Source organism: Asparagus officinalis, chromosome 10 (genome assembly GCF_001876935.1).
Source record: "Asparagus officinalis chromosome 10, Aspof.V1, whole genome shotgun sequence".
Taxonomy (NCBI): Eukaryota; Viridiplantae; Streptophyta; class Magnoliopsida; order Asparagales; family Asparagaceae; genus Asparagus; species Asparagus officinalis.
This window is the reverse complement of record NC_033803.1, coordinates 11,878,855-11,897,042: the sequence shown is the minus strand read 5'-3', so window position 1 is coordinate 11,897,042 and position 18,188 is coordinate 11,878,855.

Genomic DNA, 18,188 nt, shown 5'->3' with positions numbered 1-18,188 from the left:
CCACCCAAACCTCCCAAAACTTGGATTTCGATGTTTTTTAAGGATTTTTTCATCCCAGGATCTTCCTAACTGTTCTAAAGCTATCCTTAAGTGCGCCTGGGTAGTTACCAACTGCAGATGATGACAAAACACTTAATCTTATCAGAAAACGTGGCGACAAAAGCCTATAAATAGAAGCCCAGGATCCTTATTCGAGAGGATCTAAAATCTGAGGGCGAGGTTCTGTCCAATTGAATAGTAGACCATGAATTTCAGAGGAGAATTGGCAGATCTTGGCGAACTTTTTCATAAAGAAAAAGCCTTCGAAAGATTTATGATTCTCTCCCCCTCTTTCCTCAGGATCAAACCTAGTTTTGATCTCGAGAAGAGCTACAATCTCGTTTGGTCGTGATTGTCGCTGCTGTGATTGTTTCCTTCGTGATGCAAGAGCATACTTACACTTGACAATCAGATCTGATCCACGACGGTCTACGGACTAACGCGTCTCCGGCACAGGCAAAGATCTCACACAAAACAACAGGAGATAAACTACTGCTGCGTTTTGTTTCATAAAGTTATAATCTTTACTTTTCTCATTGTGAGGAGATCTTATAAAAAGATCAACTTGAACTTGTAATCGATAAACGGTGTAACAGGTTTGAAAGCAATGAAAATGACAACTTTTGACGAAAACAATGATTTTTAACAATATTCAACTCATCATTAGGCACATATGCATTAACACTAGAAGTAGAGCAAACATGATTATTCTTGAATGAATCAAATTCATTTCTAATTATTTCTACCTCTAGCATGGCATCAATCTTAGGATGAGATAAGCTAGCAAGAGATGAGTTTAGTTTTTCATTTTCCAACTTAACATATTATTGTTTTCTTTAAGCATCATATTTTCTTTTTCAATGATATCAAATTTGGAAGCTAGCAACTCATGATCGGATTTTAAATTAAGATGTTTGCTTTTTAAATCAATAAAATTATGGTGCAATTTCTTATAGGCATTCATTAATTTTTCATATGCACATGCGAGTTCACTAATAGATAATTCATTTTTGGATTCTGAATCGTATACCACACTAGGGCTATCTCCTAGTGGCCGTGTGCATGATGCTCCACACTATCACTTGAAGTCGATTCCGCCACAATGCGTCGAATCTCCTCCAAGTCTCCTTTATGTGCTTCAAAAAGTTTTCATATTGTGTAAGCACTATCAAAATGAGCAAGTTCGTTAGAAATACATGGTTCAAATGTATTAAGCAAAAATTCTAACACTAACTTGTTCATTGTAAACATCATTTTATCATGATTGCTCCACTTGGATTTCTCCAAAGTGGGCATAATATAAGCACTATCAATAACTTCTCATAAATCGATATTTTTAGATTTAACAAATATTTTAAATCTAAAGAACCATTGAGCATAAGGGAAATTTCTGTATTTTGGAGCAATATTAACATCATAGCCTAAACACGGTGCAACATGCATATCCATAATTAAAAAATATGCAAGTAAGATACAAATAATCTCAAAACAAGATTAGCACAAATATAAGAACAAAGAACTTTGACTCTAGGTGATTAAGCCTCTAATCAAGAGCACCAAGCTCAGATACCAATTTTTAGACCCTAATGCCACTAGGAAAGAACCCTAGAGAGGGGGTGAATAGGGTTTATGCTAATCTAATCCGATTTAATACCAATAAAAACTAATTAACAAATATCCTAGCAAATTAGATATGCAACAAGATATATGCAAGGATATACAAACAAGGGTAAGTAAACTATAAATAAATACAAATAATATAGTAGATAAATTAGATAATGAGAGAATGGCGATAGAGATAAACAAAATATAAGTGCACAAGCCAAATTCAAACACACAAGAAATGATCACAGAGTTCAGACCTTTCGTCCTACGTCTCCGCTCCCCACTCCCAGGGAGAAATCCACTATCACACCGGTTTTTTAACACTCACCCGAAAATGTTTACACCTCACACTCAGTTTTTTAGCTCACCAAAAACTTTACAATCAACACTCTTACAGTCCCACTCTACACCCACTAAGTATTGGTCTCTAGCCCGTGTCTCCCTCAAGTGCTAGGATTTACAACCTCTCCCTAGGCTTACTACCGACGTCACTCCTCTTAGGACGATCCCGTCTCTCATCACACACTCCTCTCGGTGTACAAGTGTATTATAAAGTGTATCCTCGCAATGAAAGTTTAATACAATAATTTGTTCTCTAATATGGATGAGAACACAAATAAGCTCACTCTCAAGGCACAACCCCACAACCCAAATATACTATGTATGAAAATACTAAAACTCAATGGTTGTGTATGTAAGCAATGAATAAAACAAATCTAAACTCAATATAAATCTAGCTTTAAAAAATAATTAACAAACAAATAAATATAAAGCTAGAAAGAGTTTAGGAAAACTTCTCTATAGATCAAGAGTAAGAGAGAGAATGGAATGAAGCTCAAACACCAAAGATTATCTCCTCTTGCTCTTGTGAAAACCTCTTCACAAAAAAAAACTTGAAACAAACACTAAAAACAAACTTACACATTTGTTAAACTTTTGTAAACTTGTATAAACAATTTTCTTAAGTCGCTCAGTAGTTATGAGGCATGGGGTATATATAGGATCACAAGGGAGACCCCAAAAACCAAAAAAACAAGGTAAAAAGACCAAAAAACTAAAAATAGTACAATCTGAAAAATATTGCTGTTAGAGGCCGTCAGACAACTGATGAACAATATGAGTCGACTGATGAGCTGACCATTACAGACAGTTCACAGCTCATCGATCGACTGATAGTTCATCAGTCGATTGATTGTTCATCAGTCACAAAAACAAAAACTTTTGATAACTTTAGACGAGTTCATCAGTCGACTGATAAACTCTATCAGTCGACTGATAACAAGTTATCAGCCTGATTAAAACAGTAAATCTAATTTTTGAAACGCATTTAAAAATAACAAATAAATTCTAAAAAATATAAAACTTTAGAAAATGATTGTAAACATGTTACAAAAAGTATTTTTAGAATTTCACCTCCCAAATAAGAAATCTCTTCATTTTGCAAAAAGGTCCAAAACATGAAAGCTAAACAAGACATGCTTTTGACAAAATGTTTTAAACAAACTTTTAAAACTTTTTAAAATAATTTTATAGACTTGATAAAAGATATAAATTATAGTTGTTAAGTCTATAAACCAAAACACAATATTTTTTAAAATACAATATAATATGAAACATATGAATATGTATATGAATGTATTCTTGTTTCGTATCTATATAACTAAACTAAAATAACTTATCCATATGAAAACAAACATATATGTATATAAACATAAATTTATTTATTTGGAAAAAAACTTTGTTTCTGGATAAAACCTAAAATGCATAAACTCATAAAATGTGCGTGTGTATAATATTGAGCTTGAAGTATTAAACACACATAATATAACACCTAAATTAATTTACCAAAGCAATCTTGATCTTCAATTTAAGCTCGTCTTGGTAAACATGGATGAAGCTTGAACTTGAATCTTTGACTTGAATTGTGCATAGCTTCACACCACTATATCCGCCAACCTCCATTTGGTGTGCTCATGTAGGCTCAATCCAACCAACCTCCAACTAATGTTTGTGTAGATTACCTAACAAAAAAAATACAAACACTCAACACACGTTGTTAGGAATTGTTTGTAATCATCAAAACAAGATTAGGAAGTAGACTCATAAACATGAGACCTAACAAGGCTAACACATAAACCATTTAAAGGTGACTCCCTTGAGGGTGCCAATGAACAAGCGAGTCAGTACAACGTCATTTTCTATCATATTCCCAATCTATGACTTGAGATAATAGATGGGTTGGTTCGGTGATCCTGTGCCGTCAAAAGCTTGTAGGGTCGGGACTTTGAACTTTGGAGGATAAGGGGTTGTATCCCATTCGGCAGGATATGGCCTAACAACTCCCTCATCTTAGAGCTCGTTTCTATTAGCAATGATATTAAGGTGAGCTTCCAGTTCTTTCATTTTAGCAGACTGAGGATTCTGCTCATTCTCAGTCTCTCTTCCTTCTTTAAAGGAAGATTTCAGGTTGTGGGCTTCTTGATCAGAAGTCGCATTCTCAATCACCTTTTCCTTCCCCTTTTATGAAGATGATCCTCTTCTTCGGGAAGATTCATACCGAGGCGGTAAATCTATTTTGTGGGACTTGGCCATGTCCGTGACAATTTGGACCATCAGGATCCGAAGTTCATTGATGGTATCTTGCTGTGATTTGAATATGTCTTGTTATTCGTCAAGTCTTTTCACCAGATCATCGGGATTTCCTACCATATAAACAGAGCTCTCACATTCTACGAAAGAACTAGAGAATTAAGATTCTGGGATAGCTGAATGTTAATCACCAGACTTAATTCCTTTAGCTAACTTTCGATATTTGACGGGAGGTATGACTCCCTTTTGAGTCTGAGTGTATTGATAAATTCCATCAGACTCATTCAAGATGTCTTTCAAGCCAGGAGACATGTCCCTCTCTGACTCATCGGAACTAGAGCTTGATGATCTCCCAATACTGATCATATTGGAAGTAACTCCAAAGTATTCATCCTCTGAATATATCTTCCTATGGGAACATCATCGTTTGTTGGGTAAAGCAACGTTCGTTAATCGGTCGAACACCAAAGGCTTGGCCGCATGTGAGCAGCACTGATATCCCGAGAGGACTGCTGAAATCAATCGTTCACATTGGCATGAACGAGCGACTTGTTGTATCAGTCTTTCTCTCAATATGAAATCTGTTGTAAAGACTTGAGAAGAGTTACTCACTAAACGTGAGGTTTGAATTGGAATCCCCTATCCACGGTTAGACGGGACTGGCTCCGGGTGAACATGGATCTTAATCCCTGTTGGTTCTTTTGAACGCGACTATTCACATCGCCTTTAGCATTAGTAACACGTGAGTCGCATTTTAACGCTGACATGCGAAGGTCACGTTGAAGAATAAGAGCACGAAGATCGTGTTGAGGAGTAAGAATGCGAAGGTCGCGTTGAGGAAGAGAGGCACGAGGGTCGCGCTCTGTCTCCTTGTAAATGCGAGAATCACATTTTAATTGAGTTGCCCAGAGCTGATGCTCGTGTTTATCGTGGAGTTGACCTCCACGTTCTAGTTGTGGAACGTGGAGTTAAAACTCACGTTCAGGCTGAGCAACGCGAGGGTCGCGTTCTGTGATTGAAATGCGATTGTCGAGTTCCCAATGGTCATTTCGACCGATTGATCGACTATTTCAGAGTTGTGCACATCAGAGGGATCTTCTCCTTCGACGAGCGTCATTCTTCCTTGCTCGAGTTAAGGCTTGTGCAGCGACATCGCCATCTGTACTGATCAGGCTAGTCATTGGTGCAGATCTCTTGCGATTCAATACCCGTTGTTTAGGCACAGGTGTAGGGTCTCTAACTCAGTTGACGAGTTCAGTTGAAGCTAGGTCTTCTCCTTTCGAGGGAAGACTGTATAAACTGCATGACCCAAAAGGAAAGACGCTCCTTTGGTGAGTCAACAGTAGGAGGAGCCTTAGTCTCCTTGGAGGAACCTTAGTCTCCTTGGAGACTTTGCGGATCTTGCGTATATCCTTAGGGCTAAGGGATCTGAAGGAGAGAAACTCCTCATACTTAGCCTGATCGAACTCAACGGTCAAAGTTTCGACAGTAGTTCCCACAAGTTTGGTGTCGGATTGTGCCACCACTTCTTCATCGGTGAAAAAAGAAGTCCCCAGCGAAGTCGCCATCTTTTGTTTTATGGGAAAATTTTGTAAGAAAACTAAGAAATAAATTAGTATTAATCTCCCTAACTAACTTCGAAAAAGAGTAATTACAATCTCTCAATGTAATCCCTCTCTAACTGGCTTAGAAAAAGAAACCACAACTTTCTTATCGGTTTCCCAATTTACAAAAGAGTGAAGAATCGATGAGGATCATTCCCTTTGTTTAATGTTGGGTTCTTCTTGGTGGCGATGGGAGTTTGATTCTTGTATCCCGTTGACGATCCGAACATTTCACTTCGTGGAATTTCATCTTTGCTTCTTAGTTTGACGTCTTGGAAAAACTTGCAAGGCAAGTTTAGAACTCTGGACAAATTTAGAACTCTGCAAAAGAGTTAATTTTAGAAAGGAATTTCAATCCTTTTAGCTAAAATAAGCCAATGGCTTTTCTCTCTTCAATGCAATAGCTGATCTCAAAGATAGTCAACCCAAATGATCCAAAAGCCCCTTATTCAGCTGAATTCTCAACTATTTATAGAGATCTAGGGGTATAATTGACTCCATAAATCTCTCCATAATAGGGGTTTAATACACTAGAAGAAAACAGGGCATTGGCGATGGGGAAATCTGTCACCAATGCCCCAAAATCCGTCACCAATACATATTGGTGACGGAAAAGGATCCATCGCTAATAAATCCATCACCAATAAGTATTGGCGAAGGGTTACCCCGTCGCCAATACTTATTGGCGACAGACGACTATTGGCGATGGATTTCTTTGGCGACGTGTATTTTCCGTCGTCAATAAACATTAACGACGGGGATATCCATCGCTAATGTTTAAACATCAGCGACAGATTTCCCGTCAACAATGGACATTGGCGACGGGGTAATCCATGGCCAATGTTTAGAATATTAGCGACGGAAATCCGTCGCCAATGTTTAAACATTGGTGACGGATTACCCTGTCGCCAATGTGCATTGGCGACGGGGAAATCCGTCGCCAATGTATATATTTACGCAAAAAAATTTAAATATCTGGTAGCCTCCCATACGGCAATACACATATAACCTGTATCGACATGACAATATTTAACAATATATCATAAAATCAACCATGATATACATTCACATTCCAAATGAATACTCATCCAATTTCATCCGTCAATCCACAATATCGAACAATACTCATCATATAATCACAATCACAATAAATCTCGCATGCTCAAATAATATTCATTCACTATGCAATAAAATCACAAATATATTACATATATGTAAAATTCAAAAGTCATAATATGTCTTAACACAAGTCTCACTCACTCCTCGTCATCATCGTTGTCGGCATCCCTGTTATCAGCATTGTCTGCATTAGAACATCGTATCGTACTGTTGCTCCCTACGGGAGTACCTCCTCTAACCTGAAAAGATTATCACTCAACATAAGATATATATACCAAAAATATCATAATAAATACATATATGTCATATCATATATACCTCGCCACCACCATGCTCGTCAAACGCCAACTTAAAGATCTCTAAGTATATCGACTCAGGAAGAATCTCCTTCAACGATGGACAATCACTGAGGTGCTACACAACATCCTAAGTCGATTGTGCACTCCCTAGCTCGTGCGTAATAATTGGAATAAATTGAAAAAACATGGAGGGTTGAACATTATCCATTAAATACCATCCAATTTTAGCCACGACGTACGATGTCTCACATGGTGCTTTGAGGTCACGGACGAGTCACTTTGTATATTCCTCCTAGTGGAGAATGTCCTAACTTTTGTACTTAATGAAGGCACCCTCCCTTTCTTGATTGGTCTAGACCAATAATGTAAAACCCCAAAAAATCTGAATATTTTGTAATAAATAATAAATGTGTTGTATTATGAAAAAAATAATATTTATTAATGTTTTAGTATGCTAAGAATTGATTGAAGATTAACTCAATGTATATATGTGAATATAGAAGAGATATCATGCACACGTGCACGAGCCTGAATCTGGGAAAAACGACCAGTTAAAAGTATATATGCTTTTTACACACTGAAACAGTTAGAATCTGGAAAAACTTAAAATACCAAAGTTGTAGGTATCTTCAAGATATTTCCAAAAAATCTTATATCACCTCATTCCGTGGTCGGACGAAAAAGTTATTACCAAATTAAAATACCGAAGGTTATTTTCCTAGTCAGACTAGGTTTCCTGGTTCGGGTCTAACAGGTTTGTTTCGGGTTTGCCTCTATAAGTACCTATAATTTTCACAAAAATTCCCTTCTTTTATCATATCTATGAACCCTAGCAGTCACCCTCTCCCCTCAAAAACCCTAGATCTTATTCTTATGAGTTTGGAGAGCTTTGTGAAGTAAAATACCGACACGAGGGCGAGATCATCGACGTGTGACGAGGGGGAACGGGTGGTTTGTGCTCATGGCTTGCTTGCTGTTTATCTCATAGGCTTAGAACAACATTTGAGGCAAGATTATCTTCATCCAAACCTATCCCCATAGTTAAATAACTAGTGTAGATGATTAACATGATATTGAATATGGGTTTTCATGCTTTAATCTTAACCTGAGGTGTTAAAAGTCAGATTTTTGATAGTAAACCTTAAAACAAATGCTAGATGAATAATCTTTTCTTGCTATTTATGATAGTATCATGATCATGATCATTAGGGTTTTTTATAATTTTATTCATATATGAGAAATTTAAGTGATGTACTATATATATGTTTTTCTGCAGAAAATTGCAGCACTTGTATAATATTTAATTGAGAGTTTAAGATAGCAAATAAACTCCAAATTTAACCAAATCAGTTTTAAATGAAAGTTATATATATCTAATTTCTAAAACAGAAAACCATTCTTAAAAAGACTTTGTATTGTGAAAGATATGTTATGTTTACTGATAACATGTCCTGCAGAAAAATGACTGCACATATAAAATATTTAACTGGAGATTTAGGATAACAAACGAACTCCAAACTAAACCAAACTTATGTAATTTGAAAGATGTATGAATCTAGTTTTCAAAACAGAAAACTATTTGTAAAAATAGTTTTCCTAGAGAAAGATATGCTTGTTTTACTAACAGATGTCTCGTCTGTTTTTCCTGCTCATTTTGTGGAGCTGTGTTGCGCCGTTTTGAGGTGCGTTCGCGGAGTTTTGAGCCGCTTGATGTTACAAGTATAGTCATAAATATACTATGTTATACATTTAAGAATCCCAAGGGGATTATGATGAATTTTGATTTGATCATATTTGAATTAGATATCGTTCATATACATGTTGGATGTCGTTGATGAGCACAGCTTAGTACTATATGGGATAGTACATCGACATACCAGATATACACGGTTTATACATGAGGTGAATATCGTTGATGAGCATAGCTCAGTACTATATGGGATAGTACATCGACATACCAGAAATACAAAGATTTACATGAGGTGGATATCATTGATGAGCTCAGTTCAGTACTACATGAGGTAGTACGTCGATATTCCACATGTACATTCCATTAAGTCGGATTTTAGGATGATTGATCTAGCCGTCCGTCCCGCACTAGGGTGAGATGAGGCTCGTGAGCCTTATTTCTAGGATGCCTATTTGGTAGTCAGTCCTGCACTCATGTTACGCACTGAGATCGCGATGAGACTAATGAGCCGTGTACACAGTTCAGGATACCTATAGGGTAGTCCATTGCACTGAGATAATTAATTGATAGCCTAAGTATGGCAGATGCCGATTATGAATACGACCTATCATTGAACTATATGACTGAGATACATTACTTTTGAAAGTATACAAAATTATGTGTTGGTATTTTATTCTATCTCTCCAGTGATAGTGGAAGATATTATAAATACGATGTGTTGATATCTTATTTCTTTTACTGTCTTCTTTACTTCTTAGTTGGGATCAATGATTAGAGATTCACAACTTAAGACTTATGATATATATATATGAGGGTTTCCTTGTTTGGATTATTTTGCTCGACGTACCAGTCTCGTGTTATGGATTTCTAATTATTGGTTTCATTAGATTGTCTTTTCTTAGTTCAGTATTAATGTTTAGATATCTATAATTTGAGACTTATGGTATATACATTAGGGTTTCCTTGTTTGGATTATTTCGCTCGACGTACTACGTCTCGTGTTGTAGGTTTCTAAATGTTAATCCTACTTAGATAGGGGGAAATAAATCTAGGTAGACTATGCTTAATAGATAGAGCCTTCACTCCATCTAGTAGCTCTTCCCCTAGGGGTGAATGGAGGTAATCTTGCTGTAGCGCTCTGACGCTCTTGTTGTTGTTCTTTTTTTTTAAATTACTTTTCAGGTAGTTCGGAGTTTCGGAGAGCCGCAGGGTGACGGAGTTCTGGTATAGTCGCCGTAACGTATTTTTACTTGTAGAGACTCCACTGTAGTTTTGAGTTTTATCCAGACATTAGAGTTTTATATTCATATTGTAAAGGCAGTGTGCCTTAGTACAATTTTTAATTGATCTATGTTGAGACATTTTTATTATTCAGATATCAGATGTATTATAGTTGAGACATGATTCTTTTCATTTATGAGATATCTCTTCTATATCATGTCTATTATATTTATTCCCTTTATTTTGCCTGTTTGTACCTGCACTTCTATTTGGTTCTACTAGATGATATTACTGTGATTGGTGAAACATGTTTATGCAAAGTGTGGGTGCATGACATGTTTGACATCTCTGGTTTTACCTTGGACTGTAACCTTGTGTGAACCCAGGGGCGTCACAGTTAGTATCAGAACTCTAGTTCCAGTGTCCTAGGATCATTCATGTGTTGAGTCGTAGAGTTAGTATAGAGTTTCCTAGGATTCATGTATAGAGTCCGCTAGGAATTCCTAGAATAAGTGAGGATGTTATATACGTATATTCAAAAATTTACAAATTTTTTTTGGTGACAACTACCTTACTTTGATTGAAAAGTAAATGAATAAATGATAAGTGATACGATTTTTCCTATTGGTATATGTTATGTTATTTATAGTTAGGATCTTACTTACTGTGTCAAATAAGCTCTCCTCTTGGTATTATAATCATTGGAACGAGGACGTGGTCGAGGTAAAGCTTGTACCCGGAGAGCTGGGCAAGTAGAGCCTGAGCCGTAGAAGGATCCAAAGTATCTGATCGACTTGGTAACACCGATTACAGAAGCAAAGACTAGCAACACTCGAGGAGTGAGTAACAAGCCAAATTTTACTCTCTGAAGTCCCACCACCAGTTGTACCAGTCGTACCTATTGAAGAGGTAATATCGAAGGTCTCACCATCACCACATCTAGCTATTAATAGAGTCGCGGAATAGGAAGCTTGGCTCGGTAAGATCGAGGAAGATATTAGAAGTTGGGAGCCAAAAAATTTTAGGGCACATCGGATTCAGTTATAACCTATAAATAGAGAAAATATGTGGGAAATACTTTTAGATTTACTTAATGTTGACTCAGTACATATGCAGAGATTAGTTATATTCATCTTAAAGGACGACGTCGGAGGATAGCACCAATTCCAGTTATGCCGGAGCAGCGAATGATAATTTCATAGAAGGATTTCATCTACTATTTTGGGAAGCAGCTAGACCTAATTTGATTGAGGCAGATAGACGTACTAAGAGTTAATTTTGAAAGTAAGATTGTCCGGAGACCAGGGCAAGGACAATAAACCTTTTGTAAGACTGTGAGAAACCCAGCAATGGGGTAATGATTTTTTTTATCACCACCAGCAGATCAGTGGTCAGGGTCAATAGTCGCAGGGCCACAGTTATGGCCAGTAGCAGAATATCGAGGCACCACCTACCATTCCGAGGATAGAGGGACCAGTATGCCAGATTTGCGCTATCCAGGAAATTCCTAAGGGATAGATAGTCCTATAAATTCTACCGCCAGTAACATAACAGTCACTAGCCACCGGCAAAGTTTATGCAATCGTACCGCGTGATCATGGTGCGAGCGGAGCTTTCTTAGTGATTATTCTTTTCCAGCTCGGATCTTGTTCGATTCAGAAGCTTCTCATTCTTTATCTCTCATACATTCATGGATAGGTTTCAGCTAGTTGCACATCCTTTAGATGTACCGTTATCCGTTTCTACTCCTTTAGGGGGAGATGTCCCTATTAGGGAGTGTTCATAGGAGATGTGTCATCAATCTAGATGAGTCTGAGTTTATCATAGATCTAATCGTTTTGCAGATGTCGGTGTTCGGCGTCATTCTCGGTATGGATTGGCTATCATCCTACCATGTTTTATATTAGTATGGACTGTTTTGCTAAAACAGTCAGCATGCGAGCATCCTATGGGTCTGAGTTGATAGTAGCGACCTCACAGGGCAATCAATTTGTGGAGTCATTTCTGGCATACACCGAGGAGGTGATGCTGCGGGATCATGGTGCCGATTTGAGTGAGACGTGAGTGGTCTCAGAGTATCAGGATGTCTTTCAGGACATACCAGGTTTACCTCCAGCGAGAGAGGTCGAGTTTTTGCATCGAGTTGCAGTCAGGTACAGTACTCATATCCCGAGCACCCTATCGTATGTCACCTGCTGAGATAAGGGAGCTACAGACCCAGTTAGATGAGTTATAATCTCAGGGTTTTATTCGCAGGGGTTATTCTCCGTGGAGAGCGACAGTCCTTTTCGTGAAGAAGAAGGACTATAGTATGTGCCTATGTATAAATTTTCGTGAGTTGAACATGGTCACTATCCAGAACAGGTACCCATTACCGAGGATTAACGACTTGTTCGACCAGCTACAGGGAGTGCAGCATTTCTCTAAGATTGATCTTTGTTTTGGCTATCATCAGTTACGGCTTCGGGAGATGGATATGTTGGACCCTAGAGAGGGGGTGATTAGGGTCTTATACTAATCTAATCCGATTAAATGCTAATTAAAATTAATTAATAAGTTATCCTAACAAGTATGAAATACAACAAGATATGTAAGCTAGGATAAGCAATATGAACAACAAAATATATCCTATATGACAAAAATATATGCAAGGATATATAAACTAACACAAGGGTAAAATAAATAATCTACAAAAGTGATAGGGTAATATGAAGAGCAATACACAAAGGTGATATAAGATATGAATACAAGAATAAGAACGCCAATGCAATCACAAACAAAATGATATGATCACGTAGTTCGGTCTAACCACTTGACCTACGTCTCCGCTCCTCACCTCGAGGAGATCTCTACTATCATAACCGGGTTTTCTATGTTTACCCGAATAACGTGTACACCACACAATATGGTTTTCTAGTTTACCGAAAATTCTACAACTAACACACTCTTACAATCCCACTCTACACCCTCTCAAGTGTTGAACTAGACGTGTCTCCCTCAAGTGCTCGGATACAACCTCTCCCTAGGTTCGTCAACCGACGCCACTCCTCTTGGGACGATCCCCGACTCTCGCCACATACTTCTCTCGGTGTACAAGTGTATTACAAAGTGATCCTCACAATAAGCATAATTACAATAAATGATTGTCCTCTAATATGGATGAGAACACAATGAAAGCTCACACTCAATTGTTACAACCCCACAACCCAAATTATACTATGAATGTGATAATCACATTTTATTACAATTTTATACCCTCATTATCTATTTTATATGAATAAATATACTACTAATAATTGTTTTTATCTTTAATTGCAGGTTAATAAAGAATAAATCTCAAAACCCTCATCTCTCAACAAAAAGCCCATAATTTAATGAAGAAATGAAGCCATGAAGCCCAATGAATTCTTTCAAGTATTTAATGAAGAGATGAATCAAAGCCCAAGCCCAAGAGTCCAAGAAAAGCCCAATGTCCAAAGCCCAAAAGCAAACAACAAGAAGAAGCTGCGGACAGCAAAAGGAGAAGGGCAGGCATCGATGCCTGCATCGATGGCGGCATCGATGCCTGCATTGATACCGACATCGATGCCTGCATCGATGCCTGTATCGATGCCTGCATCGATACGCTGGGCAGTTTGTTACGAATTAATGGCTAAAAATTGATCTTTTTGGATAAGATTTTGATCCAATGGCTCTCATTCACTGATGTTTACTATAAATAGGGGTATAGAGTGAGGGGTTAGAGGTATAAAAATTTTGTAAACTCCTTTTGGAGAGGAGGGCTACTCTTAATTGAGAAGGCCTTCCAAAAATTGTAACTTTAGTTGCAATTAATAAAAATAATTTTTTCCTCTTTAAATTTGTTCTTTCTCCTCTTTGTTGAATGATGAGGATGGAGATGAAGAGCAATTTGAAGGTTTGCATTTCTTTTCTCTTTTATTTCTTTTTAGTAATTTCTTTATTATTGCTTATTAGTTAGATTTAAATTCATGCTTGTAGTGTAGATTTATTTTCTTGTCTTTTTATTTCTTTTTGCACTTTAATTTGTAGAGTAGATTTATTTTTCTTGCATTTAATTTCTGCAATTTATTTTGTAGTTTAGATTTTTATTTTCTTTGTAATTAGATTTATTTCTTGTTCATAGTTTAGATTTTTCTTTTCTTTTTAATTTTGTAATTAGTCTTCTTTTTCTTGTTTTTATTTCTTAAGATGTGAATTTAATTCTTGTAGGAATCTTAGAATTGTATGAAACTAGTCTAATTTCTTTTATATTGTATGAATTATTCTCTTGTACTTAAAATGTTCATGTTTAGGATAATCAACTAGAGAACTAATCGGTAGAAGAAGAATTTGATAATCTATGCTTATCTTAAATGGTTTGATAGGTTATGCTTATGAATTCTAGGATTATTATCATGTTGTTGTTCTTATCATGAATAGTAATTTTAACTTAGATGATAATTTGATAGGTTACACTTTCCTTAAATGGTTTGATAATCTATGCTTAATAAATCTAAGTTGAAATATGATAAAAAGAGAATAGTTTATATTTTGTAATTGAAATTGGTTAGTGGATTATATTCTAGATTTCTTACCTCTTTTGAATCCTCCATCTTGACTTTCTTAAATTTTCTTTTCATTCTTAGTTTTATTTCTTGATTTTATTAATTCATATTTCTTGCCTTGTGATTTCATTTATTCTTTAATTCTTCCTTCTCTCCTCTAAAATTCAATTTATTATCTTTTGCAAATATTCACAACAATCACTCATCACATTCACACTTATTCTTTATTCCTAATTGTCACGCACAAAATATAAGAACCAAGTTTAATAATCTCTTAAAATCACCTTCTTCGTGGGATCGATATCTTTTTATACTATAACTTGATAATGCAAGCTCCTCTTTGTAAAAGCAAACCCCAAAAAACAAACTAAACAAACTGTAAAACTCTCTTAAACTTGTTTTGAAACTTTCTCTAATTGTTTTGTTGGTAGAAGAGGGGTTGAGGGGTTTTTATAGGAAGAGAAACCAACAGCCAACACCCCAAACAAAACAACAAAAATCCCAGAAAATCAGGAATACGAATCTGTACAAAAAGAGCCGTTGGGGTGAACGACGATCGACCGTGGAAAACAAGATAATGTCATGTTAGAAGTAGAAACTATTAGAAATGAGTTTAATTCTTTTAGAAATGATCATGTTTCATCTACTTTTATTTCTAATACATGTATGCAAAATGATGAGTTGAGTCTTCAATAAGTATGATGCTTCAATAACATTTAGTTTAGGAGTTTAATCTTGATCTTCAATAAGCTTGACTTGGTACACTTACGGAAGAAGCTTGAACTTATATCTTTAACTTGAATGTACATTACTTCACTCCACTATTCCGCCAACCTCCATTGGATATGATCGTTGAAGCTCTATTCCATCCATCCTCCAACATATTATTTGCCTAGAATAAATATAAAACACAAACACTAGACAAACAATATTAGATGTAAATTGTTTGTAAATCATCATCAAAACAAGAAGGCCAAAAATCTCCCTCTTTTTGATGATGACAAACAATTTACAAAAAATGATATATGCATGAAAGGAAATGAATATACAAAGTATAATATATCATGCATATAAACAAGAAAGAATATACTCATAATATTTGAATATACTCATAATATTTTTCTCCTTTGACAACATCAAAAAGGGGACAAAGGAATGAAGAGAGCGAAAGCTCCCCCTATCAATATGCATGGGTGAGTATACCACATAAAAAATATAGGGATTGCTCCCCCTATCAAAATGCCTTATGGAATATATACAATAATGATCAAGGCACACATATGTGAGCAAACATACATGAATATGCTAACTATCACTCACATACAAAAAGATAATGAGAACACATATAAATATGTTAATATGAAAATAGTGTTTTATTAACAATTATAAAACATAGTGTATAAAAATAGATTTATGAAAGCAAATGAATGAGGAAAACATGAGAACCATGAAAAAAGTTTTCAAGTGAAAACAAATCACTCAAATGAAGTCATAAATCAAGATTTGAGTCCAAAAACAATGTTTGATCAAAGAAGAAAATTTTCTTTGTATAACTTGATCAAACCACTCATAGAATACATTATAAGACATGAATAGATAATCCATAAGCACAAACACATAAATATCATTATATCAGTGAAATATAATGAATTCAAAGCAATAATTCAAAACAAGATTTTTGACAAAAGAATTTCAAGAGAGGTAACAATGTATCAAGCTCTTAAGCTTGTTCCAACCCATATAATCATTCTAGCATCCGGTAAACATGATTTGGGAATAAACACCTAATAAACCCGGAGGGTTATATAAACACAAACCTCTCATCAAAATCAAAACTAATAATCATGAAATCAAAAGAATTTGATCAATAAAAAAAAATTGTTTTCATGTTCAAAAGTTTAAAGTATAATTTTTCAAAACCAAGAAAAAGAAAAATAAAAACACTAAAATTCTTGGTTTAAAATCAAATTTGTTTTGGTACCCAAGTATTCTTGGTACCAAAAGGTTTAGAGATATGATCCCTATCATTCAAGCTCAAAGCCCTAGGGTTATGAACCCATTTGGGTGCATTTAGTGCACGGGTACGGTCATAGCAATAATTATACAAATGACCCATTCGATTGCAATAAGTGCAATGAAGATGATGCATTTGGTTATGTTGACCATGTGAATGTGCACGAGGAACATTTGCAAATAAAGATGGTCTTTTAAGATTATTTTACAGATGAGAAACATTTTGAAATAATGTTGGTCTACTTGAAATATTTTGTGATTTAGAAACTTTTCGCAAATCAAAACAAAACTTAGCTAAGTAACCAACTCTACCACAAAAATCACAATGATACACATTAGCATGCTTATGATAAACAATGGGTGCATGTGTGTGTACATGTGATGAAAAGACTTGATGAGATGCACAAGGAGCATTGACATTTTTATATTTGTGTGCATCATAGCAAAATTTAGCTAAATGGCCTTTACGATCACAAATGGAGCACTTGTAAACTTTGCTATACAAGTGTACATAGTGTGTGTTTGATTTAGAAGTGTTAACATGGGACTTTGCACACAAGTCCATAAGCTTTTTGTTATTTACCATACATGTTTTTAAGGTTTAATTTAAACAAGATATGCGATGTTTAACTTGGCTCAACTCATCATTTTGCATACATGTATTAGAAATAGAAGTAGATGAAACATGATCATTTCTAAAAGAATTAAACTCATTTCTAATAGTTCCTACTTCTAACATGGCATTATCTTGTTTTCCACGGTCGACCGCCGTTCACCCCAACGGCTCTTTTTGTACAGATTCGTATTCCTGATTTTCTAAGATTTTTGTTGTTTTGTTTGGAGTGTTGGCTATTGGTTTCTCTTCCTATAAAAACCCCTCAACCCCTCTTCTACCAACAAAACAATTAGAGAAAGTTTCAAACAAGTTTAAGAGGGTTTTACAGTTTGTTTAGTTTTTTTTAGGGTTTGCTTTTACAAAGAAGAGCTTGCATCATCTGTTGAGGAGTTCATCTTCAATATCTTCTCGTCCTCTCTTTGTGTTTATAGAGAAGTTTTCTAACTCTTTTCTCTAGTAATATTATTATTGATTTTCATATTGTTTATAGAGAAGTTTTCTAACTCTTTTCTCTAGTAATATTATTATTGATTTTCATATTCTTATTATTGCTAGTTTGCTATTTGAGTTAAGTAATATTATTATTGATTTTCATATTCTTATTATTGCTAGTTTGCTATTTGAGTTAGATTTGATTTTAATCATTGTTTACACTCACCCACATTGAGCTTATTGCATTTTCATTCATAGTATAATTTGGGTTGAGGGGTTGTAACAATTAAGTGTGAGATTTCATTGTGTTCTCATCCATATTAGAGGATAATCATTTATTGTAATTGTGCTTATTGTGAGGATCACTTTGTAATACACTTGTACACCGAGAGAAGT